At 45.6% G+C, this 27,783-nt stretch overlaps 1 pseudogene; it reads right to left on the bottom strand.

The window, feature by feature from the left end:
• Window positions 1-26,667, bottom strand: part of LOC119968001 — an 84,081-nt pseudogene extending 57,414 nt beyond the window's left edge.
• Between the last annotated feature and the right edge of the window lie 1,116 nt (window positions 26,668-27,783).

Below are 27,783 nucleotides of genomic sequence, written 5' to 3'. Positions count from 1 at the left end.
TATAACAATGTAAACAAATTGTGCTGGAGTTTATCGAAGAAGTGACTAGAGTAGTGGATGACGGAAATCTGGTGGACATGGTCACTGAACATTCAGAAAGCCTTTGATAAGATTCACACGAGGTTACTTGAGAGAATGTTTTATCAATGGGTTTTAAGCTCCGGATTGACTTTCAGGGCACACCTAAAACTCAGTCATTAACAGATGTATTTCATATTGTGTATTCATGAGCTAAACAAGGGTGTGGATACAAACAAGGAGCAGCAGTAGTAGTGTTGTGTACGGTACGCTTGCTGATAAAGCATTTGTCGCATTTGTCCCCAGAGTAGCCTCGAGTAAAATAAGTAATTTGAAAAGGCCTCACAAAACAATGCATGCAAAATTTCAAGAGCATTCTCCTTTCAACAGCCCGATTCGGATGAAGGATGCTGGGATTTTAAAAATTCAAAAGCTGAACCATCACACTGCTACCTGAGCGGGGATTGCGTGAACTACAGGCACTATGTTAAAAGTACCCCCTGCAATGCAGAGCTGGCAAGAAGGCAGGCAGAAGGCGAAACTGTGCCATCACTGGTTCTTTATGGCACCCAAAGGCCCATATACTGTGAATGCTTGACAGGGAAAAGTCAAGACACAGTAGGTGTTAGACAAAGGAAAACATGCAAAAATATATATATTGGGGTTGGGATTGAAAGCACCAGCAACAGCGCCGCTCCCAATGGCCCCGGGGAAGTACTCAGGGAGTCTGGTAATAATAGCTTCATTGAGAATTTGGAGGCAGTTTTGGCAACACTTCGGGTTGGGGGCAGGGTCAAGGGAAATGCCGTTTCAGGGGAACCACAGATTTGAGCCGGGGAGGTGGAATGGAAATTTTCGGAAATGGGAGAAAGGGATTAAGACACTAAAAGATTTGTTTCTTAGGGGTCGGTTTGCAGGATTGAAGGAGCTGGAAGCGAAGTATGGGCTGGAGCAGGGGGAAACGTTGAGATGCATGCTGGTTCGAGATTTTGCCAGAAAGGAGATACAGAGCTTCCCGGTGGAGCCGGCCTCCACATTGCTGGAGGAGGTGCTGACGACAGGGGGACTGGAGAAGGGGGTAGTGTCAGTGGTCTACGGAGCTATTTTGGAAGAGGAGAAGGCATCACTGAAAGGGATCAAAGCAAAGTGGGAGGAAGGGTTGGGAGAGGATATGGAGGAGGGGTTCTGGTGTGAGGTGCTCCGGAGAGTGAATGCCTCCACCTCGTGCGCGAGGTTGGGGCTGATACAGCTGAAGGTGGTATATAGAGCACACCTCACGAGAGCGAGGATGGGTTGATTCTTTGAAGGAGTAGAAGATGTGTGTGAATGTTGCAGGGGGGCCCCCGCTAATCACATTCATATATTTTGGTCCTGTCCAAAGCTAGAGGATTACTGGAAGGAGGTTTTTAGGGTAATTTCTAAACTGGTGCACGTGAAACTGGACCTGGACCCCCGGGAGGCCATATTCGGGGTGTCGAACCAGCCAGGGTTGGAGGCAGATGTTGTAGCCTTCACCTCGTTGAGAGAGCAACCGTTCCACCCTGTGCCTTGGCGTGGCAGGGGGACCTGTTGGATTTCTTGACTCTTGAGAAGGTTAAGTTTGAACTGAGGGGAAGGATGGAGGGGTTCTACAATTCATGGGCATTATTCATTATGCACTCAAGAACTGGGGGCGGGATTCTCCAACCCCCCGCCGGGTCGGAGAATCGCGCGGGGGCGGTCAATCCCGCCCCCGTTGTGTCCCGAATTCTCCGCCACCAGAGATTCGGCGGGGGCGGGAATCACGCTGGTTGGCGAGCCCCCCGTGGCGATTTTCTGGCTTGCGATGGGCCGAAGTCCCACCGCCGTCAAGCCTCTCTCACCAGCGGGAATCAAAACACTTACCTGAACGGCGGTGCCAGGATCCTGGGGGGGGGGGGGGCGCAGGGCGATCTGACCCCGGGGGTGCCCCCACGGTGGCCTGGCCCGAGATCGGGGTCCACTGATCGGTGGGCAGGCCTGTGCCGTGGGGGCACTCTTTTTCTTCCGCCTTCGCCATGGTCTTCACCATGGCGGAGGCGGAAGAGATCCTTCCCCTGCACATGCGCCGGGTAGGCGAGAATCCCAGCCTCGATAACATCGAACATTAGTTGGGGTGTGTGGGTGGGAGGGTTGGGGGGAGGGGTCTGTGTGTGTTAATAGCGACTATGGGTGATCCCTAATTCCTTTTTGTCATTTATTTGTGTGAACATGCGGGCTAATGTTTGGGGTTTGGTGGGAGGATGCGATTCTTGTTATTGATATGGGGATTGACATATTTGTTACTGATTATTGTTTATGGTTGGTGGGTGTAAATTTGGGAGAAAATGTGAAAAAGGAGAATGAAAAAATTAAAATATATATCTATATATATTCAAAGATAATGGGCTGGATTCTCTGATTTGAAGACTAAGTGCTGACGCCGGTGTGGGATCAGTGGCGCTTTACAAAGAGAAAAATACACAAAAGCTGCACCGATCCTCCGTCTGGTGGGGGGTTAGCAGCCATGCAGCGTAAAGTTCCCAGCTTTACCTGCGGATACGGCGCCGACCGTATGCGGACCCGGCCTGCCACATACTGTCCCCCAGTAATCGCCCTCGCCACCACCCCTCCAGTGCCCTCAGCCCCCGCGAAGGCCACCTCTTGCCTACGAAACGCCCCCCCCCCCCCCCGAGTTCATAAAAAGAAAAGGATAAGTGTTCCACCCATCAGGACATCGGCCCATCGGGGCGGAGCATCGGGGGAGGGCCTCAGGTGACGTCCTGAGGCTGTCCCGACGGAGTGCGTGGTATTGTTCGAGTATGCTGTTTTCGAGGGGGTGGAGTATCGCAAAAGCGGTGCCGCCCCCGATTTCGGTGAAAACGGGGAGTCGCCAACACCGAAATCGCGTTCGCCGATCAGCCAGAGAATCACACCCTACGATTGGTTTAAGATGGAACTCTAGAAGCATTCGATTCCAAAACTTCACTCCCACACTCGGGTGCTAGAACCTGTATGAAGAAGATTAAGCCCCACCCATTGGCTAATCCATTTAACCATTTGAAAGCATACATTGTGGCATAAGAAATTCAAGTCAATCTAGATTGTTAGAACAATATTCTCCCCGCTGTAAATTCAAACCCAAGTGTCAGTTTCAGGTTTCACTTTGAAGGATTCAAAGCTTAAGTGGGGCACCTCCCGCTTTGGACTGGTCAGAACTGACTGAGGTTCTGCCAATTCGGAGGACTCCATCTTGGACAATACATTAATACGAGACATAGCCAAAGGAGATTTGCCCCTTATCTGCCATGCTCACTCCCAGACATAACTCAGGGCTATCTGACATTAACTGCTGGTTTGTTAACTATAGAAGCTGAACAGAGAGATCATGCGGAACGAAATGTAGGATGTAAAATAAAGGTTTATTTTAGATACACACTAGACTTACTCCACTCCCCGAGGGACCTCCCATCCTGACCCACAATGAGGGCATGGGTTTAATACTATGTGGGCTCCCCTCGTTCAAGGAGAAGCCCCGTTACCGGCCAAGTTCATATTCAGTAGAAGGTCACAGGGAACCGTGCTTTCCGTGCTCGGTGGGCACTGCAGGGGTTGGACTGTTTGATCGACCCCAGTTTTCAGATTTTAATTTAATGTTTATAAGTTTCCGTTCCCCTTTGTTCTTTTTTGGACTGTGCTCCCTTTGTCGTTTTTCGGAGCGGCCCCTTTTAATTTACCCCTCAGTTAATTTCTGTTCTATTTAGTTGATTGATCCCAAAATATATCACAGGGAACCGATTGATCCAAGCCCAGTGACCTCCATGGGGGTTGTAACAATCCACCCCCCCCCAATAGCCGGAGTGATGTCCACAGACTGGCACAAGGAACACTTAGTCCTTTTCGCCCAGGGTGGCGCTCGGGTGTCGTCTGTACGGCGTCTGGGGGCATGTACTGGACAAGAGAGCAACATTTTCCAGGGCTGGCGGTAACGGGAACTGCGACTTCTAGCACTGTCAGCGGCTGAATCTGCATGCCAGAGTTGGACTGGTCCGTGTCCTCCATTTCGGAGTCCAGGGATTCAGTGTCGGCTGGGGCTAGCGGTGGCAAAGGAACAGGTGGAATGTGTGGAACTGGGACCCCCGGGAACAGGGGCAGCAGATCAGAAATTCGACTGCGGAGGTGGTCCACAAGTCTGCTTGCCTCACGGCCTTGTGCCCACACTTTCTGTGAGACTGGCCTGGTCTATGAAACCACCCGGGATCCACATGGCTCCATCGCCAAAGTTCCGGACATGCACCAAGTCCACCACTGTGAAGTTGTGCAGGGCTGTCCGAGTGGCCCAGTCCGGCTCCGATCAGGCTTGGCCACGGGGGACCCTCCCACAATTTTCCGGGATTGGCAGACTCAGGTGTGTGCGGAGGCGGCGTCTACTCAGTAGCTCGGATGATGCAACCCCCATGGTGACATGTAGAGTGGTCTATGGCAAAAAAGGAACCTTGCAAGCCGCGTTTCAAAGCATCCCGAGGTCTGCTTTTCCATTCCCTGCTTAAAAGTTTGGACCGCTCTTTCGGCTAACCCATTTGAGGCTGCGTGGCAGCGAATGATACGCACGTGGTGAACTCTGTTCGATTGCATAAATGTGGTAAACTCAGCACTGGTAAAAACCGTGCCTCTGTCGGAAACTAACACCTCAGGAATGTGTGGGTGCTCAAAGTATGTCTAAATCGATCAACTGTAGCCTTCGTAGTGAATGTTTGCATTCGGTGCAAGTTTCTGCCCATGAATTGTAACTTTTGTGGTAATGGTGAAGATTGACAACAAATCCAAGCAATATTCAAACACGTTTCTCAGAATTTTATTTCCTGATTATCAGATTCAGACAACTTATTCAACAGGCTGTTCCAACCGATCATTCAGACTCTCAAAAGTTAAACAAGGGTTGGGTGGCACAGTAGAACAGTGGTTAGCACTGTTGCTTCACCGTGCCAGAGTCCCAGGTTCGATTCCGGCTTGGGTCACTGTCTGTGCGGAGTCTGCACATCCTCCCCGTGTGTGCGTGGGTTTCCTCCCACAGTCCAAAGATGTTCACGTTAGGTGGATTGGCCATGCTAAATTGCCCTTAGTGTTGGGTGGGGTTGCTGGATTGTGGGGATAGGGTGGAGGTGTGGAACTTGTGTCGGGTGCTCTTTCCAAGAGCTAGTGTAGACTCGATGGGCCGAATGGCCTCCTTCTGCACTGTAAATTCTATGTTAAATTCTATGTTCGATTCCGGATTTAATCACTGTCTATGTGGAGGCTGCACGTTCTCCCAGTGTTGGCGTGGGTTTCCTCTGGGTGCTCCAGTTTCCTCCCACAAGTCCCGAAAGACATGCTGTTAGGTAATTTGGACATTCTGAATTATCCCGCAGTGTACCCGAACAGGCACCGGAATGTGGCGACTAGGGGATTTTCACTGTAACTTCATTGCAAGCCTACATGTGACAATAAAGATAACAAAAAACAAGAATCTCCCTTCTTATCTCTTACCTTTCAGGTTACTGGGTAATCCGCATAAATCTTGCCTGGTCTTCATAAAATCAGAGTGATCAAAGCCTGATTAAAACAAACACATTCGATGAAATCAAGTCTGCGAAACGTTACAGGGTGAATCTGAAATACTATTTACTGTGATTTTACTGTACCAAGTTGTTGTATTTCTTTCAATATTTTATCCAACTTTGGTAAGCGATGGCACATTTTCACAAGGGATTCCCACATCACCTTTCGGGTCCCGGAGCCTTTCTCCATCACCAGATTTAGGAGAAGTTTGGAACTGTCTGCCAGGTTTCCCTGCTTCACGAGCTCAATGACTTTCTGCAAAGGATAATAATGAACATGTTGACGAGCGGAGTGAAAGATAAACAGTGAAGGTAAGAAGGAAAGGACCGGCTTAGTGATGGGATTTCCCAGTTGGTTTGAGCAAAGGAATCTGTCACTGGGCTGTGCCCTAATCCAGAATGAACACCGAAAAACATTGCATCTCTTGATTCAGTGATAAACATTAAATAAATATGAATAAACTAAGTTTGATATAACTTGAGAAGGGAGCATTAACTGACATTAGAGAAATGAGCAGTTTCGGTTCTGTCCTTCAATGTTCAACATGTCATCAGATTACTGATTGACAATAGGATACACTTATTTCTCACACTTCCTGCTATCACACTTTGTGACTGAAGCAAGAATAGAACACCAGGAACCAGACCCCAGTTCAGGGAAGGGAGGATCCAGAACTGAGAGAAGCAGCGAGCAAACTCGCAGTATTGTTACAGCGCAGGTGGCTATTTGGATCAGCGTCTCTGCACCAACTCTCCAAACAAGCATCATGGCTCATTGCGTTCCGTCTTACCTTTTCTGTAACCTGACACATGGGCGGGATTCTCCCAACCTCTAGTTTCTCAGTGGCGCACTGTTCGCTGATGGAAGGATTCTGTCTTCCTGTTATTTGTCAATAGAATTTCCAATTGTAACTACCCCACCCTGCCGGGAAACCCACGGGTGGGTGGGTGCCGCCAGCGGGAAAGGTGAATCGCAACAACCGGAGAATTTCAGCCATTCTTTCCATTCAAATAATCAATTGATGGCCTCTTGAATGCCTGCATTGAACCTGCCTCCACCACACGTCCAAGCAGTGTATTTCAGACCCAAAGCACTCATTGTGTGAAGACCACATCACGAACGGGATTCTCCGATTCCCCCAGCCGCCTGTTTCTCGGCTGTTCGCTGGCGCTGGGATTCTATCCTCACGCCTCTTGTCAAAGGGATTTGCCATTGAAACAACTTACACCGCCGTGAACCTGCAGGTGGAGGTGCATTGCCTGCGGGAAAAGTGAATCCCCAACGACCGGAGAATTGTAGCCCACGATGTTTATTTTACAATTCACTTTAAATCTCTGCACTTTTCTTTTGATTCTTTTATAAGCTGCAACTGATTCTCCCCGTCTGCTTAGCTCAGCCCCTTCATGAATTTCAACATCTCCATCAAATCTCTTCTTAGCCCTCAATTTTTCAAGCTAAGTCTTGAACTCTCCAATCTATCCTCATAAGAGAAGTGAACCATTCTGGTAAACCTCATCTGCACTCTCCCCAATATTCACATCCTTCCAAGAGTGTGCTGCCCACAACTGTACACAATATTGCAGCTGAGGACTAGCTAGTGCCTTGTATAAATTCAGCGTAACCTCCTTGCTCTTGTACTCTATTCCCCCATTACTAAGGCCCAGAAAAATATATGCTTTATTAACTGCTCTCTCTACTGCACTGCTACCAATGATCTGTGCACATATACAACCAGATCCCTCTGCTCCTGCACCTCTTTAATAATTTGACCACTTATACTTTACGGCCCCTCCATGTTCTTCCTACAGAATTGTATGAACTCACACTTCTTCCCGCATTGAACTTCATCAGCCACCTATCTGCCCACTGCACCAACTTGGATATGTCCCTTTCAAGTTTTACACCCTGTTCCTCGTAGTTTGCAATAATTCTAAGGTTTTGTGTCCATTGTAAACTTCAAATCTGTCCCTGCACAGCAAGGTTTGAATCATTAATATATATCAAGAAAAGAGAGCGACCCCTCGGGAACACCACTACAAACTTTGCTCCAGGCAAAAATATCCATTTACCATGACTCGTTCCTTTTATCCAGGCAATTTTGTATCCATGTTCCACCTGTCCATTCACCCCCCAGCCCCGTTCCTTGCCCTTTAATTGGAAAAAAATTGGATACTCTAAATTTAAAAATAACTTCAATTTATACATAGACTGTTTTAAAGGAAGCAGCACGATTGATGTGGGGGAGGAACTCCTGGAGATTGTATAAGTTGGGTTTCTTGGCAATACGCTGAGGAGCCAGCGAGGAACCTGTCTGTATTGGATTTAGAGTTGCGTAGTGAGAAAGTGCTAATTAATAACCTTGCTGCCAAGATTTATTTTGCAAATAATGACAATAATATGATAGAACTTTACATAAGGTTTGAATAAGATATAGTTATTTCTGAAACTTTGGTCTGAAATCTAAAGAAAGGAAATGATGATGGGAGGAGGGGCAAGTTGGCTGTGGTGAGTGGGGGAATGTGCAAAGATTTGACAGTACATCGGAACACCGGAATTGGGAGCAGAAGTAGGTAATTCAGTCCTTCTAGCCTGCTCCATCATTCAATCAGATCATGGCTTCTCTCTTCCTTGTCTCAAATCAACCTCCCCATCTGTTCCCCATGCCCCTTTGACCCATTTTTAAAATCACAAATATATCTATCTCCTTCTTGAAACCATTTAATGCCTCCGATTCTCTCCGATTGCTGGAGTTAAATGGCAAGATACGCAGGAGGATAACGTAGGCAGGTGGATTTAAGCTTGAGGCAGACTAGGAATGCAACAAAAAGGAAGGATAACTTTGGACATCTTAGGACTTCCAATATCTGTAATGATAAGAAAGTTAGCATTAAGGTACTTTACCTGAATGCTCGTAGCATTTGTAACAAAGTAGACGAACTAATAGCACAGATCATCGTGAATGATTATGATGTGGTAGGCATCACAGAGACATGGCTGCAGGGGGTTCAGGACTGGCAGTTAAACATCCAAGGATATACAACCTATCGAAAAGACAGGGAGGTGGGCCGAGGGGGTGGGGTTGCCTTGTTAAGAACAAAATTAAATCTATGGCACTAAACGACATAGGGTTGGATGATGTGGAGTCTGTGTGGGTAGAATTGAGGAACCACAAAGGCAAAAAAACCATAATGGGAGTTATGTACAGACCTCCTAACAGTGGTCAGGACCAGGGGCGCAAGATGTACCGGGAAATAGAAAAGGCATGTCAGAAAGGCAAGGTCACGGTGATCATGGGGGACTTCAATATGCAGGTGGATTGGGTAAATAACGTAGCCAGTGGATCCAAAGAAAAGGAATTCATGGAATGCTTACAAGATGGATTTTTGGAACAGCTTGTCATGGAGCCCACAAGGGAGCAGGCTATTCTGGACCTAGTGCTATGTAATGAACCAGACTTTATAAAAGATCTTAAAGTAAGGGAACACTTAGGAAGCAGCGATCATAATATGGTTGAGTTCAGTCTGCAGTTTGAAAGAGAGAAGGCAAAATCGGATGTAATGGTGTTACAGTTAAATAAAGGTAATTACGAGGGCATGAGAGAGGAACTGGCGAAAATTGACTGGAAGCAGACCCTAGTGGGGAAGACAGTAGAGCAAAAATGGCAGGAGTTTGTATGCATAATTGAGGACACTGTACAGAGGTTCATCCCCAAGAAAAGAAAGATTATCCGGGGAGGGATTAGACAGCCATGGCTGACAAAGGAGGTCAGGAAATGTATCAAAGAAAAAGAGAGATCCTATAAAGTGGCCAAAAGCACTGGGAAATCAGAAGATTGGGAAGGCTACAAAAACAAACAGAGGTTAACAAAGAGACAAATAAGGAAGGAGAGGATCAAATGTGAAGGCAGGCTAGCCAGTAATATAAGAAATGATAGTAAAAGTTTCTTTGAATACATAAGAAACAAACGACAGGCCAAAGTAGACATTGGGCCAATTCAAACTGATTCTGGAAGGCTAGTGATGGGAGACGAGGAAATGGCTGGAGAACTTAATAAGTACTTTGCGTCTGTCTTCACAGTGGAAGACATGAGTAATATCCCAAAAATTATAAAGGGTCAGGGGGCTGAGTTGAGTATGGTTGCCATTACAAAAGAGATGGTGCTAAAAAAGCTAAAAGGTCTTAAAATTGACAAATCTCCTGGCCCCGATGGGCTAAATCCTAGAGTTCTGAGGGAGGTGGCTGAAGAAATAGCGGAAGCGTTGCTTGAGATCTTTCAGAAATCACTGGAGTCAGGGAAAGTCCCGGACAATTGGAAGATCGCTGTTGTAACCCCCTTGTTCAAGAAAGGATCAAGACAAAAGATGGAAAATTATAGGCCAATTAGCCTAACCTCGGTTGTTGGTAAAATTCTAGAATCGATCGTTAAGGATGAGATTTCTAAATTCTTGGAAGAGCAGGGTCGGATTAGAACAAGTCAACATGGATTTAGTAAGGGGAGGTCGTGCCAGACGAACCTGTTAGAATTCTTTGAGGAGGTGACAAGTAGGTTAGACCAGGGAAACCCAGTGGATGTGGTCTATCTGGATTTCCAAAAGGCCTTTGATAAGGTGCCACACAGGAGGCTGCTGAGTAAGGTGAGGGCCCATGGTGTTCGAGGTGAGCTACTGGCATGGGTTGAGGATTGGCTGTCTGACAGAAGGCAGAGAGTTGGGATAAAAGGTTCTTTTTCGGAATGGCAGCCGGTGACCAGCGGTGTCCCACAGGGTTCAGTGTTGGGGCCGCAGCTGTTCACCATATATATTAATGATCTGGATGAAGGAACTGGGGGCATTCTAGTGAAGTTTGCCGATGATACGAAGTTAGGTGGTCAGGCAGGTAGTGCTGAGGAAGTGGGGAGGCTGCAGAAGGATCTAGACAGTTTGGGAGAGTGGTGCAGGAAATGGCAGATGCAATTCAACGTGAGAAAATGTGAGGTCTTGCACTTTGGAAAAAAGAATCCAAGCATAGACCACTTCCTAAACGGTGAGAAAATTCATTATGCCAAAGTACAAAGGGATCTGGGAGTGCTAGTCGAGGATTCCCTAAAGGTAAACATGCAGGTTGAATCTGTGATTAAGAAAGCGAATGCAATGTTGTAATTTATCTCAAGAGGGTTGGAATATAAAAGCAGCGATGTGCTAGTTTATAAGGCTCTGGTTAGGCCCCATTTGGAGTACTGTGTCCAGTTTTGGGCCCCACATCTCAGGAAGGACATACTGGCACTGGTTAAGGTTAAGGGGAGATCTAATAGAAACTTACAAGATAATACATGGCTTAGAAAGGGTGGACGCAAAGAAACTGTTTCCGTTAGGCGAGGAGACGAGGACCCGTGGGCACAGCCTTAGAATTAGAGGGGGTAAATTCAGAACAGAAATGCGGAGACATTTCTTCAGCCAGAGAGTGGTGGGCCTGTGGAATTCATTGCCGCGGAGTGCAGTGGAGGCCGGGACGCTAAATGGCTTCAAGGCAGAGATTATTCTTGATGTCGCGAGGAATTAAGGGCTACGGGGAGAATGCTGGTAGGTGGAGTTGAAATGCCCATCAGCCATGATTGAATTGCGGAGTGGACTCGATGGGCCAAATGGCCTTACTTCCACTCCTATGTCTTATGGTCTTATGGATTCCACAGCACTATGGGGCAGCGGGTTCCACAAATTCACCATCCTCTGCGAGAAGTAGTTCCTCCTCATCTCAGTTATAAAAGAACTGCATCACAACCTGTGTCTGTGACCTCTTGTTTTAGATTTCCCCACAAGGGAGGAGTATTTGGTCTATGTTTACTTTATCAATTCCTTTTAGTATTTTATATACCTCGACTGGTACCCTCTCATCCTTCTAAACTCCAGCGAGTATGAGCCCAAACTGTTTAACCTCTCCTCATACGCCAACCCTTTCATCCCCAGAATCAATCTGGTGAACCTCCTCTGAACTGTTTCCAATACCACCACATCCTTCCTCAAAACTGGACAAAATACTCCAGATGTGGTCTTACCAACACCCTACACAAGTGCAACAACACTTCTTTACTTTTATACGATACGCCGCAGCGGAAAACTGCACCAACCTCCTCAGAAGACAAACACGGGATTCAACCGACAGAGTACCCGTCACAGTCCAGTACCTGCCCGGAGCAGAAAATGTGCAACATCTTCTTCAGAGCCTTCAGCATTTCATCGATGATGACGAACATCTCGCCAAGGCCATCCACCACCTCCACTACTTGCCTAACCTCAAACAAACCATTGTTCGCAGCAAACTACCCAGCCTTCAGGAAAAGAGCAAGCACTACACCACACAACCCTGCCACGGCAACCTCTACAAGACATGCCAGATCATTAACATGGATACTACCATCACTTGTGAGCACACCACTCACAGATTCAATGTACATACTTATGCGACTTGGCCAACGTTGCCTACCTCATACACCGCAGGAAAGGATGTCCCGAGGCATGGTACATCGGCGAGGCCATGCAGACGCCATAACAATGGATGAACGGACCTGCACACTAATCGCCAGGCATGAGTGTTCCCTACCAGTCGGGGTACACTTCAGCAGTCAAGGACATTCAGCCTCCGACCTTTGAGTAAACATTCTCCAAGGTGGCCTTCAAGACAATGCAGAATCACTGAGCAGAAACTGTTTGCCAAGTTCCGCATGCACGAGGACTGCCTCAACCGGGATCTTGGGTTCACGTCACGTTACATGTAACTCCCATCATACTACCAGAGTTTTCAGAATCCTAATAACTGACCTTGCTCGAGATAATTCATACCTTGATTACCTGTGATTATCCCTCACTCCGTTCACATTGTTCGTACCTGTAAAGACCTGTATTCCAAACATTCTTCGCATTACAAACTGTAATTATCTTGTAATTATGTCTCTGCCTATATATATGCTGTGTTTGTGAACCTGCCTCCACTTCACATGATGAAGGAGCACCGCTCCGAAAGCTAGTGATTGCAAATTAACCTGTTGGACTTTAACCTGGTGTTATGACACTTATTACTGTGCTCACCCCAGTCCAACGCCGGCATCTCCATATCATGGCTACTTTTATACTCCAGTCCTTTTGCAGTAGATGTTAACATTCCATTTGCCTTTTTAATTACATGCTGTACCTGCATGACGACTTTCTGCGATTCATGAATAAAAACACTGAGATCCCTCTGCCCAGACACATTTTGAATCTGTTTTCCATTTAGATAATAAGTTGCCTTTCTATTTTTTTGGCCAAAATGGATAAACTCAACCTTATCTACATTACACTTCATCTGCCACATTTTGGCCCAATCTCCATGTCTACCTATATCCATCAGCAAAATGTTTATCTGCTCTTCACTGCCTGCTTTCCCACCTATTTTAGTATCATCCTCAAATTTTGCTATGCTACACTCTGTTCCTACTTGGAGATCATTTATATAGTAGACACACAATGACTGGTTTTAAAAGAAATGCTACACAGTCCACACGAGATATACATTCCTTAAGGCACAAATATCCAAACTATGGTTAATGAAAGAAACTAATGATTGCAGGACATTAAAATAAATGGCTTCGAAAGATGCCAGGAAAATGGCAAACCGGAGAATAGAGAGAAATTCAGAACCCAGCAAAGGAGAACCAAATAACTGATTAAGAAGAGAAAATAGAATATGAATACAACTTAATGTGGAACTCAAAAGTGAACACTTCTTTCAGTATATGAGAAGTGAAAGATTAGCTTGGACAAATGTGGGCCCATTAGAAGACACAGGGAAATTCAGCACGATAACAGGGAAATGGTAGAAAAACTTAACAATTACTTTGCATCTGTCTTCATGGAAGAAGGTACAGAAAATCTCCTAGAAATGCGAGGCAGCCAAGGGACTTGTGAAAATGATGAACTAAGTAAATTAGTATCAGTAAAGATTAGGAATTGAAGAGTTAACTGGTTTGAAGGTTGATTAATTCCCAGCACCAGGTAATTTTCATACCAGAGCATTGAATGAGATGACTGAAGAGAGATGGTGGATGTTATGTCGAGTTTCTTTCATAATTCATTAGGTTCTGCAAAGTTTCCTGCAGATTGGAAAGAAGCAAATGTAACCCCACTATTTAAGAAGGGAGGAACAGGGAGAACAGAGAACTACTGACCTATTAATTTGGTGTTAATAGTAGCAGAATTATTAGAATCTGTTATTAAGGATGTACTAACTGGACATTTAGAAAGGAATGGTAAAGCTGGACAGAGAAAGGAAGATTTCTCTCTGATGACTAGTTTTTTGAGGATGTTACTTGTACCATACTTAAAGGAGAAGCAGTGGATGTTCTGTGTTTGATAAAGTCCACACGAGAGGTTAGGAAATAATATTAGAGCGCATGGGATTGGGATAAATATATTAGTATGGATCGAAAGTGTTTACGTGGCAGAAAACAGAGAGTAAGCACAAACAGGTTATTCTCGAGGTGTCAAGCTTTTATGTGTGGGGTACTGAAATTTTGAGTGCTGGGTCCACAGCTGTTCACAATCAATATGAATCATTTGGATGTGTGGGTCAACATTTCCAAATTTGCAGAAGACACCAAAATTGGATCACAAGTTGTGAGGATAACTCAAGAAGGATTTTAGACAACTTGAACTGGCGAATTGAATGGGTTAGAACAGGGTAGATGGCATTCAATGTGAATATGTGGGAAGTTCTTCACTTGCTAGAAAGAAAACAAGACGGCAGAGTATTTCTAGAATGAGAGTTTTGGAAGTGCAGGTGTCCAAAGGGACCTTGATCTTCTTATTCCTGGGTCACTGAAAGCTAATATGCAGTTCCAGCAAGCAATGAGGGAGACAACTGATGTGTCGGTGTTCATCAAGGGGGGAAATTAGTACAGGAATAAGAATGTCTTGCTGCAGGTATTGAGAGCCTTGGTGAGATATCACCTGAAGTATTGTACACAGTTTGGGTCCCCTTACCTAAGGAAGGATATACTTGCCTTAAAAAGAGTTCAACGGAGGTTCACCAAGTTAAATTCTGAGTTAGTGCGATTGTCTTTTAAAGAGAGTTTGAGCAGACTGGAACTGTATTCTCAAAAGTTCCAAAGATTGCGTTGTGTCCTCATTAAAATACACAGAATTCTTACGGAATGCGACAGGATAGATGCAGATAAAATGATTCCCTGGCTGGTGAGTGTAGAACCAGAGGACAGTCTTAAAATAAGGGGAAGGCTACTTCAGACCGAGAGGAGGAAATTTCGGCACTCAAGAGGGTGAAGAATCTTTGGAAACTCTACCACAAAGGGCTGTGGAAACAGAATCCATGACCATGTTTGAAAAGGGAGGTATTGATTTTTGGAGACCAATGACTTAGCAGGATATGACAATGGTGCAGAAAAGTGGTGCTGCGGTTGATGATCATCCATGATAGGAGTAAGTTCGATAGGCTGAATGGCCTACTCATATTCCTAAATTCCTCTAGAGCACAAAGAAAGAAAAGCACAGAGCAAGGAAACTTAGGTTATAATGTCCCCTCGAGGAGTGATATTGCAGAATGGGATAGAACTGCAGGAAATTACAGGCTGAATAATCATACCTTACAATGTCCCAGATAACACAACCACCATCGAACACACTGGACAGACCCAGCAAAGGTGCCAGCAGATACCTTACAATGTCCCAGATAACACAATCACCATCTGACTCACTGGACAGACCCAGCAGAGGTGCCAGCAGACACAGGTATGCAGTTGGGAGGGAATTTCCCTGACAGTCCTCAACATTGACTCCGGACCCCATGAAATCTCATGCCATCAGGTCAAGCACGGACAAGCAAACCTCCTGATTAAGCTACAGGCAAATTGAAGACCTACGTCGTATCCATAACTACAAAATAAAACGACAAAACCAGAGGTCGTGAGGTGAATTCCTACCTCCACCCTCCCTCACCAACCAAATCAGTACTTTTTTTTCATGTGATGTGTGTGTCACTGGCTAAGCTAGCAGTTGTTGCCAATCCCTGACAGCATTTAAGAGTCAACCATATTGCTGTGGGTCTGGAGTCACATGTAGGCCAGACCAGGCAAGGACAACAGATTTCCTTCTCTAAAGGACATTTGTGAACCTGATGGACTTTTATGGCAATCGACAACTGACAATTGAACTCAAATTCCACCAACTGCCCTGGCGGGATTCAAATCCAGATCCCCAGAGCATTACCCTGGGTCTCTGTATTACGTCCAGTGAGAATACCACAACACCACTCGGCTCTGCGGTGTGGGTTGCCAAAGCTTAATTGTGAGAGTTGAGAGGTGTTTTTATGAATGCGCTGGAGGCACATGAGGAGGTCCTTGTTGCAGAGGGAGGACTGTTGATGGAACAAGTTTGATACTGTTTTTGGGCCAGGAGTGGAATTCACCTCACGACCTCTGGTTTTGTCGTTTTATTTTGTAGTTATGGATACGACGTAGGTCTTCAATTTGCCTGTAGCTTAATTTGGTGTAGACTTGTATCCATGAAGACTTAATCCCTGATCCACGCGTCTTATTTGTTCCCATTCTTGCACTGACTATTGTGCACTGTACGTATTGTATGATTAAGGGAGGATGTGGCACAGTGGTATTTTCACTGGACTAGTAAACCAGAGTCACAGAGTAATGCTCTGGGAACACAGGTTCAAATCCTGCCACTGCAGATGCTGAAATTTCAATTTGGTAAAAATGTTCTGGGAACACAGGTTCAAATCCTGCCACTGCAGATGCTGAAATTTCAATTTGGTAAAAATCCAATGAAAACCATTGTTGATTGTTGTAAAAACTCATCCTTTAGGGAAGGAAATCTGTTGTCCTTACCTTGTCTGGTCTACATGTGACTCCAGATCCACAGCAACGTGGTTGACTCTTAACTGCCGCCTCAAGGGCAATTAGGGATGGAAAATTAATGTTGGCCCAGTCTGGGATAGCCATATCTGAAATTTTTTAAAAACTGCTGGTCCGTTTCAGTTTCTGTTCAAAGTGATATGATGTTGATCGTGGGGATTCGGCGATGGTAATGCTATTATTAAATCACAAGGTTGAGATGGTTAGATACTGCCTTGTTGAAGATAGTCACCGCCTTCCACTCGTGTGGTGCGAACGTTACTTCTGTATATCTGTAGATGGTACGTACTGCTGCTGCTGCTTCAGTGGTGGAGGTAGAGTGGTGTTGAAGTGCCCCTCATCCATGCTCGCAGAATGCATTCCATCACACTCTTCACTTGTGGACGATGAACAGGCTTTGAGAAGTCAGAATGTGAGTCACTTGCAACAGATTTACCAGCCATTGATCCGTTCTTCAGCCAAAGTACCCATATGGCCAGTTAGGTTTCTGGTCAATGGTAACCATGATTTTCACAGTGGGAGGTCAGCAATGGCAATTGGTGAATGTCAAGCAACAATGGTTAGATTCTCTCCTGCTGGAAACATTCATGGCCTGGCACTTGTGTGGCAGTAATGTCACTGACCGCTTATCAACCAAACACTGGGTAATACTCATTGATTGCTATCTGAGGAATTGTGAATGAAGCATCAACTGTACAATTATCAGCAAACATCCAAACCTGATGAAGAGAATCAACTGGAAATACTTGAGGAGAAGACATTACTTTGAAGAACTTTTGCAGAAATATCATTGGGCTGTCATCATTGGACCCGAACAATCACAACCGTGTGTCATTGTGTGATACATGAAACTCCAACCAGTGGAGAGATTTACGCAGGTTCCCAGTGGGTTTACATTTTCTGTAATTGCATGGTGCCTTCCTCAATCAACTGCTGCTTTCATGTCGGGGAGGCACTCATGGCTGATCTCTCGAATTGTGCTGTCGCTGTGCGATTGGATGAAAGCTGTAATGAAGTCAAAAATCAAGCGAGCATAGCAGATTGGCAGAAACCAGAATGTGCTTCAGTGAGCTTATTGCTGAGTCATGTACCACTTCAAAGCGATGCCACTTTTATCGCTTTGCTAATGATTGAGAGTAAGCTAATGGAATGCTAATTTTCCTGTTGGATGTGTCCTCTCTATATGGGCTGGCCGTACAATATTTCACATTTTTGAATATGTACTGCAACAGCTGTTAGGAGTGTGGTCAGACAGACCTTCGTCTTCTATCTTACAACAATTTATTTGTTACTATTCTTCCAAATTTTAATGTGAGAATAAACTAAACTCATTCTCTATCCCTCCCACTTACCTGATATTCTGGTTCACTAAAATGGTCAGCGCCTGTTAAATTGAGACCAAGTCCTTCCACCCCTTCTTCAATCGCTTGTTCTAGTCTGTGCCGGTAGAACGTTGTCAATTTGAACAGTTGGTAATCATCATAATTTGCCAAGCGTTCAGTGATTGTGGAGATTGGATCTGTGAACACGAATGGAGAAAATTAACACTCAGCGAGTTTATATGCAGACTGTTACAATTCGTATTGTAACAACCAATGGAAGCCTCCTTTCAGCCACATTATCAATAACAAAAGTGACATCAAGTGATATCATAGCTAATTTGTTATCCATATTCAATATAAACAGCTTTGTCTTAATACGCAAGAAGGTAACAATCTCAAATTTCTTGCATAATTGCCTTTCGCAGAAATAATTGTGCCTGTTCAAGTGTTTTCCAATTTCAATGTTGAAAGATATGGCACAAAGTCTTTGACTGCCACGCCACCTCCCTCTCTCTCTACGCCCCTCCACCCCCTCCCTCTCTCCCTCCCCCCACCACCAACAACAATTGAACCCACCATCAGAGTACATATATCTCTCTATATACCCCTGACAAACCCAAAACTTTGATTAAATCGGCAATTAACATTCCAGAGTGCAGAGAATACAATCTTAGTTTGTGAAACCCCTCCTCAAAATGTAGTCCTTTATGTCCAGGAATCATTGTGTAAATCTAATGTGTACTCCATCCGAGGCCAATCTATGTTTCCTGAGACCTGATGCCGAGCTACTCGTAGTAATGTCATGAGAATAGTTACAGCCCAATGAGCTTTCTTCGCAATTCAATGGGATCATGGATGGCCTACCTGTGTGACCTTAACTGCGGGTGTGGTTCATTCAGGACATTTAAAACTTACAATACAACTTCTATCCCAGTCTATTTCCATCTTCTGAATTTAGCACCAGCACTGTGTTCGGTTTTGAAATTATTTTTGTACCTGTTTTATGAAATTTTATTGATCCTGGGATTTCCAAGTTTCTCTCAGCCGTCACTGTTTCTAGTCTTTGCCCAGTTGGAAAGTCACCTCTTCCATCCCTTTTAGAAAGTAGTGCAGTGTACACTTGTCTATATTAATACCCATTTGTCGCAATTGTGCCCATTCACTTAATCTGTTGACACATTTTCAATTTTACGCCTTCAACTACATTGTTTCAACTATATTTCTGTCATCAACAAATTTAGATGTGGCTTTTTATTCGATCATATAATTCATCAATAAATACGATGAATAATTGAGAGCCTAACACAAATTTCTGCAGGACACCCCAACTTGCATCCTCATAATGAGATGAATTTCTTTATCCTTACTCTCTGCCTCCTACTACTCAGTAAGAAGTCTTACAACATCAGAATAAAGTTCAACAGGTTTGTTTCGAATCACTAGCTTTTGCAGCGCAGCTCCTTCCTCAAACAATTTCCGGGCAGACAATAATTTGCCTTCAATTTCATGATTGAAGATTTAGAAAATCCTGACCAAATTACCTCTGGGGATTGATATAAATAATGGCCAGAAGTCTCGGACTGCTGAGATTCACTTTTCCCTCTGGCTGCATGGGCTGCTCCGGCCCATGGGTTTCCTGCCCGTGTGGGGTGGCTTAAGGGAAAATCCAGCCTGATACCTTTGGACATTTCCTTATCATTTTCGGAAAAAACCTCGGGTGCTGGATTCTCTGGTCCCCCGTGTTTCTCAGCTGCGCGCTGTTGCCTGGAGGTGGGATTCTGTCTTTCAGCCGCTTGTCGATGGGATTGCCCGTGGCCGTGGGTGAATCACAATGAGCAGAGAATTCTGGCCCAGTTTAACTGGCTTTAATTCCCTGCCGCTCTGCCTGTTCCCGTAGGGGCTGCAGATTCTTGCATGGAATCTTGATCCTTTATTGGGGCGGGATTATACTTTATACTATTTTTGAACCTACCTGTGTCAATTCTCATTCTTTCTAATGTTCGATCTTCTCCCCTCATTAAACATTCAGCCATGGTTATGGCAGGCACTTCAGGTTCAGCTGCTCTGAAATAAGTTTAATATTAACAGTGGATTGGTAGTACAGAATTTCCATATTGCGGACAAACTAGACATGCTGAATTGTTTTGGATTGCACGCATTAGGACGCTTCGCAAGAATACCGATATAAGGGGAAAGCAACAATTTATACTGTACGAGAAGAAATTTATGATTCGTTATCAAGTCGACTCTGATTTGCAGGGATTTTGCCATGGAGAATGCATCAGTTGATTGACAGTTAACTGACAAGAATTGTTTTAAATTTGAACCAGGCATTGATCTCGGAGGATAAAAAAGGAACAGGAATAGTCATATTTAACAAGCATGAACGTATATGATGTGTCTAAATTTGTATCCATTGGACCTGCTGCTCAAAATTACCAGGCATCCTTAAACATAGAAACATAGAACAGTACAGCACAGAACAGGCCCTTCGGCCCTCAATGTTGTGCCGAGCCATGATCACCCTACTCAAACCCACGTATCCACCCTATACCCGTAACCCAACAACCCCCCCTTAACCTTACTTTTATTAGGACACTACGGGCAATTTAGCATGGCCAATCCACCTAACCCGCACATCTTTGGACTGTGGGAGGAAACCGGAGCACCCGGAGGAAACCCACGCACACAGGGGGAGGATGTGCAGACTCCACACAGACAGTGACCCAGCCGGGAATCGAACCTGGGACCCTGGAGCTGTGAAGCATTTATGCTAACCAACATGCTACCCTGCTGCCCTTGCTTGATAGTGAACCAAAAAGCGCTTGCTGGAATTGTGCAGAATAATAAGCTGCTGCTGCGTGATACATATGACCGAGGCGGGCTTCACTGCATCAGCAAATTCATAGACCGCCCAAGACTGATGTCCGTTTTACGATCTACCTTCTGACTGCTTCTCCACATTAATTGGCCAAATGGTTGGGCAGATTGTAACAATCAGATTTTCACTTTCACCATAAAGGTTTCATTCCCATTTGCGCCGGTCTTACAAGACTTACAGACTGATAGGAATGATGTGTCCATGTGCTCATTTGACATTGTTAGCCTATTCAACAATGTTCTACTTAAGGACGTCATTGGTAGTTATGCTGCAACACCACATCATAGCGATCTAGGCCTGCCCTTTTGCATGAATCCATAATCATTGAACATATGGACTTAGCAACATGTGTAGTTGAGTTCAATTACAATGACACCAAGTTTGAAAAAAAATATGGTATGTAGTGAGATTCCTCAAGGTCCAGTCTCACTATTGACTTTGTTGAGTTCCACGAGAAACGTGTATTCGATGGAATAACACCAAAATCCTACCCCTTGCATTTTTCCAATATGTGGGTGAAACCTAACGGTAGTTAAATGCAAAGCTGCATTTAATAATTTAATTCCGTGATATAAAGGGCTCAAACCTGTGACCAAATTTACCATAGAAACTTCCCTTTCTCAATGTAAGTTGTAAAATCTGCCAGGGAGTTCACTATCATAACCTATCGTAAACCAACCTCCACTTGTCAATATATGGGTTCAGATTCTTGCAGTTCCACGCGATATGAAATTGGATTTGTTGGCAACATTGTAAATAGGGCCATTTGCTCAACATACTGGTTTAGCTCACTGGGCTAAATCGCTGGCTTTTAAAGCAGGCCAGCAGCACGGTTCAATTCCCGTACCAGCCTCCCCGGACAGGTGCCGGAATGTGGCGACTAGGGGCTTTTCACAGTAACTTCATTGAAGCCTATCGTGACAATAAGCGATTTTCATTTCATTTTCATTTTTCATTGATGTGAAAATAGGACCCAGAAAGGCAGCATGAGGGATAATAACTTCAGGTCAGTTCATTCACACTTTATATCATACAAAATTGTGGATAGGCCGAAGGACTTGCCCTTTAAAGTTGAAAAGCACCCAGTCCACTTCAGATTGCCCTGGAAAGGCAAGCGACGAGGGTCAGGATTCTCCCAGCCCTGGGCTGGCCAGAGAATCCCTGTGACCGGGCCACACCGCCCCGATGCTGGCACGCAGGTCGCGGGCCGCTCTACGCGGCCCTCCCACCATTCTCCGGCCCAGATGGGCTAGGCGGGCGTGAAAAGAAAAACGAGTCCCGCCAGCGCCGTTTTAACCTGCTCTGAGCCGGCGGGACCTCGGCTTTGAAGGGTCGGGTAGTGACTTGTGGGGGGAGGGGGGGGAGGGGGCGGCCTCGGGGTCCACCGATCGGCGGGCCGGCCTCTTTAGCTGTGGGCCTCCTTTCCTACGTGCCAACCCCTGTAGCCCTGCGCCATGTTGTGTCGGGGCCGGCGCGTTGAAGGAGGCCACTGCGCATGTGCGTGTTGGCGCCGGTGCCACTGCGCATGCACAGATCGCACGACACCCAGTTTGCGCCGGGATCGACAGCTGGAGCGTCGCGAACCACTCCAGCGCCATGCTGGCCACCTTTAGGGGCCAGAATTAGTCCCAGCAGCGGCCCGCTCACGCCGTCGTAAAATGCGACAGCGTTTACGACAGCATGGACACTCTGCTGCAGGATTAGAGAATCCCGCCCGAGATTCTCCATTGGCTGCTGCCGGAATCACGAAACACGATCGGGTGGAGAATCGCACATCAGCCAAATCTCAAGCCTGGCACCGAATGCTGAATGGAATTCCACGCTCCGGATACTCCACAGCGGCAAGAATGTGCTCTACACCGCACACCGGTGTAGCCATACAAATTGTACAGTAAACGCATTGGCATACCATTGACGGGCCCGCCCCGGTATTCTCTGGGCCTCCTGCGATGGTTCACCTCCGACAAGAAGAATTACTGACAAGTAAGGTGCACTTGTAATATTTCAAATTGGGAAAGAGGTGTCATGGCTGCTGAGCGAGTGAGAGGAGGTACGACTTGTTCCCAGAGTCGCAACTATGGGCTGAAGGCTTTGCTGCTGGCTGGAGGGCATTTGCCAGTGCCAGGAGCAGCAGCGACGGGTGACCAGGAGATGGGCCATCAGGTCGGTGGTCACCCACCTGGAGACAGGAACTGCCATTCCTGCGGCCTTCAAAGCAGCCATCTAGCTGCATACCGCACTCCCATCCACCATGGCCCATGATTGCGTTGAGTGACAGCGGCTGTATGGGGACCTGGCCAACGGTAATGCAACTGTCCTGTCCCACTCCCCCTATCCTCTCCTGAACACCCCCTCTCCCCTGTCCATTCCCCGTGCTCCCGTCCCATCACCACCGCACCTGACCACATTCCCTGCAACCATCCACACACCTGTACCCCCCCTCTGGTATTCCTACTTGCCACACTATAGGGCCTGCGTATTGCAGCATCAGCGGGTCTGGTCCATGGGATGGAGGATGATGACCAACCACCCCGGGGTGAGCCCTGGTGCTCCGCATCATTTGGCGAAGTCTGATTCCTGCCTTTGTGGTCAGCATCTCCCAGTCTCACTCTCAACATTGCCTGCCATACCTTGTCACCTTTGTCTACGCTCTACAGGGCTAGTGTTTATCTAATTACAACAGCAGGAAACATGACAGCAATCGTGAATCTGAAGTACAATTAAATTTGCCCACCTGGAGCCTGCAAATGCCCAGCATTTGGGTAGAGACGCTCTGATCGCTAGTCCTCTGTCTCCTACCATCTCTCCTCTCCAATATATCAACCTCCTAACTGTCTTAGTCTGTCCCCCAAATTTGCTGCACCGTCGCTAATAGCTCCCACTATCCGTCTTACTGTTGGTCTATTTTGCCCTTTTCCTGTGTTTCGTTCCACCTCGTGCTTTCCCCCTCATTTCATCCACTCCGTCCAACCCCCACCCCCGATCTAATTCACGTTCTTTCTCCGCTCTAACTAACTCTTTCATATCTGCCATTTGTTGATCTTTCCCCAGCTTAACCTCTCTCCGTAAAACTACACAGTTGAGCCCTCCATCTCCCTATGTACGTCTCCCCCCACCCATAACATACTCCCCTGCTTCCATCTTCCCGATCTCTCTCCTCCATAGTCACACCCCTCTGCTTAGAGATCTCTCCCTCCCACACACTTCACAGCCTAGCTCACTGCTTCACTCTGTTTTCATCCTTTAATTCTCCCTGCCCTCAATTTCTCTCTCTTGGGTGACCTCATCTGGCCCTCCCTGTTCTCAACTCTCTTAAATTGGCCTTTTCAATCTTCCATCTCACCAGTTTTCTTGGCATCCACTCTGCCTTCCCCATTTGACACTACTTCTCTCTTTCTCCTCATCCACCCTCCAATTTTTCTGTCATTCTCTATCTGTCAGACGGTTTTCAATATCTTTCTCCTTCCTTCTCCCTCTCTTCCTCCATTTTCCACTTTGCTGCGTCGTTCTACATGTGAACCTTCAATCTGCCATCACCCTGCCAGATTCCCCACTAACTTCTCCCTGTCACCCTCCCTAACTGCTGCCTTTACCCTCCCCAAGACACTCCCCATTGTTTATTTCCGCTCCTTTGCCTGCGTGTTTTTTATTGAATTTCTCCTGTTTGTCTGCACTGCTGGTGCCACTTCCCCTCTTTATGATCCCGTCTTTGCCTCAATACCATTTGTTTTCTTGTCGTTTGCTACTTGGCTCTCCCTGGTTTTCCCCGAGATTAACTCTGCCTTTCGTCCGTCTCTGAAATGTGCCTCTCCCCTCTGTCCCTCACCAAAGCTCGCCTTCCCCAATTTTCCTCCCCAATCAATCTCCGTAGGTTTGTCTCTTGTACTGAGATCTAATGGATTGTTGCCCTGGCAATAGAAGAAATTGCTGAACGAAACTAACTATAAATCGAGAACAACAAACCATCAAGTGTACAGACGCAGTTTAGAGTGTTACGACACACTGGGCGAGTGCGCGTTCAGTTCCAACCCCACAGACCCTGGAGTCCCGACATAAGTGAATGAAGCAATAATTCTGGTTTCCCTGAGATCTTTAACCCTTTACTGCTCCAATGAGTTACAGACGCCACATTTATAAGTAAAACATTAACAAACTTTATTTATTAATTAAAAAATTAAAAAAGGAACATATAACGGAAATAATTGGCACAATGGTCTACCAGTCTACCTATTCCCAAATCCCACCACACCCTCCACCCAGACGCACAAAAGACAGACATAATAAGGGGAGGGGAAGAATTAAAACAATGGAAATTGAAGGGAAAGGGTTTAGATGAATCTTCACTGCTGCAGTTGTGCCCTCTGTAGGCGCTGGTCTTCTCCATATGTGACCTTCTGAAGAAATGGGTTTATAAGAGAGTTTTATGTCGGTGCAATTCTGCCCTTCTACAACCAGCTGGACTTTTACACAGGGCATCTAGGTTGGTGCAAATCGGACCTCCGACTACCGGATGGAGTTCACACAGGAGATTCAGGTTATTGCAATTCTGACTTCCAACCACCAGATGGAGCCCTCGTCTCCCTGAAATTTTACTGAAACTTAAAATCTGAATTTTACAATATCTTCCACTTGCCTGATCTCTGCAAAGAAACTCTAGCTGTATTATGAAGAATGTCCTCAGAGTGGGCTCTTCTAAGCCCTTCAGACAGAGGATTAAAGACCTGAGAGAAGCTGCCTGCACTCTGGCACTCCACAAGGTCCCTTCACAGATCTGATTGCTGTCTGTGTCTTTTAAACATAAAGTGCTTTCTTATGAGGTTAGAAACAGGAAAGGAGAGGTCACCCTGTTGGAATTTTTCTATAGGCCTCCGAAATGTTCCAGAGATGTAGAGGAAAGGATTGCAAAGATGATTCTGGATAGGAGCGAAAGTAAAGGGGTAGTTGTTATGGGGGGCTTTAACGTTCCAAATATTGACTGGAAACGCTATAGTTCGAGTACTTTAGATGGGTCCGTTTTTGTCCAATGTGTGCAGGAGGGTTTCCTGACACAGTGTGTAGGTAGGCCAACAAGAGGCGAGGCCGTATTGTATTTGGTACTGGGTAATGAACCAGGACAGGTGTTAGATTTGGAGGTAGGTGAGCACTTTGGTGATAGTGACCTCAATTTGATTACGTTTACTTTAATGATGGAAAGGGATAAACCGCAGGGCAAGAGTTATCAACCAAGGAGGCAATCAAACCCGTGAAAAAAGTGTGTAATCATGAAGAGACAATATAAAATGAAGTATGTAATTCTAAACGGGAAGCATATGCGCGCAAATAGTTGATACTGGTGTGGCAACATGAGAAAAGTGATTGATGAGCATTTCTAAAAACCTGGTTTAGTTTCAAGCGGGGAAATTGTGTTGTTTTAACACAGCCCCTTAAGGAAAGATGTAACAGCTTCAGACGCAGAGCAGAATGGTAGCGGGGATCAGGAAGTTCAGGTAGCTGGATAGATTTCAGAAGTAAGAATGGTTATATTTAGAGAAGAGAGGTTGATTGAAGCGTTGAAGAGTTGTTCACAACAATCAATAATCTATACCATGTAAATAGACAGAAACCACTTTCTTTACGGAAAGGATTAAAAATCTTTGTATCCAATTTCACTAACATTCTCCAACAGAACGGAGACTTACAGGGCTACAAGAAAGGTTAGAAACAGGACTGGCAGGAATAATCTCAGAGGGCCCGGAAGGGTCTTGTTGACTCCTTCAGCATTGTCCAGCATTCTATCGGCCGATTGAACCACCCCCCACCCCCTCAAAAACACGATGGGTCACTTTCTCCATATTAAAACACACGAATGGTTCCCACTATATTCTGGATCCTTACCTTCTGCTTCGGTTCCCGATTCTGTTTCCAGAGAGTCTGGATCAATTAGTGTAACAGCTAACACACTATGGGTAAAGGTTAGTTACACAGTCATAAACAAGACCTTCAGCCGATGAGGGTAATCCCTCGCCACACTGTTACATCTCAGTTATAGCTCGATCTGAATTACATACACACATTTAAATTGAATTGTTCTGTTTAATCGCTGATGGTTTTAGGTAAAGTCATTGGCTCTGTGGCTGGTGACAGTGAATATTTTTTTCCTGGGACTTTAATGTAAGATTCAGTTGGCACTACCGAGAAACCATATGCTGCCGGATTTTGTCCTCATGTTATTGCCCACTGTATAACCTATTTATTATTGCCGATAACATACTGGCGAGCGCTGGGTGCAAGGAGCATTTTTCATTTATTGGGTCCAGACTCCAGAGGGAAGCACACAAAGTGATCTCGAGCTTTGCATTCGATCAGTAGCTTTTTTGTCCCAATTCCTTATATGTAATATATTTGTATTTTAGCTCTATTAATCTAGATATACAGCGCTCTATAATATTAACCGGATTCTACTGCCCAGTAATTTTACATTTTCCATAATAAACTGGTTAATCATTAACGGCTGAATCGTGGTTATAGTCCCGTGGAGATAGTCTGCAGTTAATAAGGAACCATCTGAGCCGTCATTAGGCGGATCATAAACATTTATCGGCAATATTTTGTGATGATGCTTGTGGGATGGATTTACTTCGGGTATTGAATCAGCAAGTAGTTGTCCCACCAACAAGACAAATCGACCAGACATGCCGACACAGTGGTCAGGAGGGAGTTGTTATGAGCTTGCAACATTAACTGTGGGCCCCATGAATGTTCATGGCATCGGGATAAACCTGGGCAAGTCAACATGCTGCTCAATACCACCTGATTCTCCCGCCATTCAGCCGCAATCCATATTCATCCATGTTAAACATCACTGAGGTTGACCAGGTGACAGAATCTACTCTGCCTGGGGCATCTCAATGTCAATTGAATTCCAAGAGTGACTGGGCAGCAGCGCTATTATCCTTGTCAGGTCCTAATGGCCAGAGATTCCAGAGTTGAACTGCAACTACCGGTGAGGTAGACAAGAGAGAAAGGGCTAATTAATCACGTTGCCACCAACCTGCCAGTTGCAGGTCGATCTTTCCACGATCGTAACTTCCACTCGG

The sequence above is a fragment of the Scyliorhinus canicula genome, chromosome 6, assembly GCF_902713615.1.
Source record: "Scyliorhinus canicula chromosome 6, sScyCan1.1, whole genome shotgun sequence".
Classification (NCBI taxonomy): domain Eukaryota; kingdom Metazoa; phylum Chordata; class Chondrichthyes; order Carcharhiniformes; family Scyliorhinidae; genus Scyliorhinus; species Scyliorhinus canicula.
The sequence above is the reverse complement of the archived record's forward strand: the minus strand, read 5'-3'. Positions and strand labels throughout refer to the sequence as shown.